The sequence below is a fragment of the Lottia gigantea genome (genome assembly GCF_000327385.1).
Source record: "Lottia gigantea unplaced genomic scaffold LOTGIsca_262, whole genome shotgun sequence".
In the NCBI taxonomy this organism is placed as follows: Eukaryota; Metazoa; Mollusca; class Gastropoda; family Lottiidae; genus Lottia; species Lottia gigantea.
Genome location: NW_008708806.1, coordinates 47,478 through 49,181, shown reverse-complemented (window position 1 = coordinate 49,181; position 1,704 = coordinate 47,478). Strand labels below are relative to the sequence as shown.

The window sequence follows — 1,704 nt, the reverse complement described above, 5'->3', positions numbered from 1 at the left end:
CTCTACCTACTTCACATGGGGAAATAAGGTCAATGAACAAGTCCACGGTATACCTAAGGGAAGCCCCTTGTCACCATTGATTACTGAAATCTATATAACAGCCTTTAAGGAAAAGACCATGGAAACCTCTCCGATCTCACCAATCTGCTGGTTCCGGAAAGTTGATGACACCTTTGCCATACTTAGCGCTGAAGATGAATGCTCAGCATTAGAGGATGAATTTCACCATGGAAGCAGAAAAAGATAACTCTATACCTTTCTGGATGTGAGAATTAAGCGGTTAGGTCAGTTGAAGACATGCGTGTACAGGAAACCTACTCATACAGATCAGTATGTGAACTACCATTCCAACACCCCTCAACATGTCAAAAGGGCAGCCATCTCAGCACCGGTCAGAAGACCATCAAGACAAGCCCGGCAATGAAGGAACATCTGCTGTGGCTGAACATCTTGTTATGGGAAGAAAACAGGACAAAAAGTCAACTTTGACAACACCAACATACTGACAAATAATAAGCACATGGATAGAACCAGGAGACTTCATGAAGTTATCAACATCAGAAGATATCAGCCTGACTTTAACAGAGATGAAGGTGTTCGTTTATCGCATGCATATGATAAATTCATCAACTTGTAATTATTCATATTTATAAATGTATTCAATTTATTAAAATTTTTCAACTTTAACCATAGTAAGTTATTTAAAACAATAGTTGTCTATATGTAATCTTCAATTAATCCTTTTGAATTCATTTACTTCATTTCAATTATTTTACTTAATCAGCCTGTATGTTATTTTAAGAATTATGTACCTGTTAAAATTTAATGTAATGTATCAATAAACCATTTATCTCTTGTGTGTTCTTAATAATAAGCATTAATGTATATATAGTTTGCCCATCACTTCTTGATTGGATTGTTGTTCCATAAACCTGTGTCTATATAATTATATCCTTTCAATGTTTCTAATTATATTATTTTTTCACTTCAATGTGTTCTTTTTTATATCATGTTTCGTTTTATTGTAAACCATTGTACTGTTGGTATTTGTATTCTGTCCACAAAGGGCATATATACAATAAATCTGTCTTATCTTACTAAGTTCACAAAAACATTACATTCAAAATATAGTTGACAACTTGGTGTCAGGGTTAGTGTAAGTTGATATTGTTAATAGCATGTCGTCTACCAATTATATTTTGTTATTAGCTGATAATTTTGCCCAAAATTTTGTCATTGACAATCATATTTGTGATATAGAATATGGACACTACAAAAGATCAAGTAGTATTGCATACCAAGACTTTTCCTTTTTTAAGATGTTGGTAGTGCTGTCTGTACTCTATATCAAGAATTGCTGCCAAATTTACTAATGATACTTAAATGTTGTTTACTATGAAACATTGAAAGGATATAGACACAGGTTTATGGAACAACAACAGTGACCAGTGCTAAAGGGGTAGAGGTAAACACAATTAAGACTAAACTCAGATGCTCTGTTAAAACAGGTGTATTGAGTGATATAATGAGAATCGTTGAAGATGGACCTGAAATAAAAGATATTGAATATGAAAATGCAGTGAATAAAGAAAAGAAAGTATTTACTTTAAGTCATTGTTTGGTTGTGCATGGATTTTTAAATATGATATCCCGCATCAGAGTCGTAGCCAGCACGAATTCATACTTAGTTTAAGAATGACAGTT

At 33.3% G+C, this 1,704-nt stretch overlaps 1 protein-coding gene across 1 annotated transcript in view; it reads left to right on the top strand.

Moving 5' to 3' along the window:
- Positions 1 to 1,704, top strand: part of LOTGIDRAFT_175270 (hypothetical protein) — a gene marked incomplete at both ends in the record, with an annotated part of 20,094 nt that overhangs the window by 3,315 nt on the left and 15,075 nt on the right. The window lies entirely within an intron of this gene.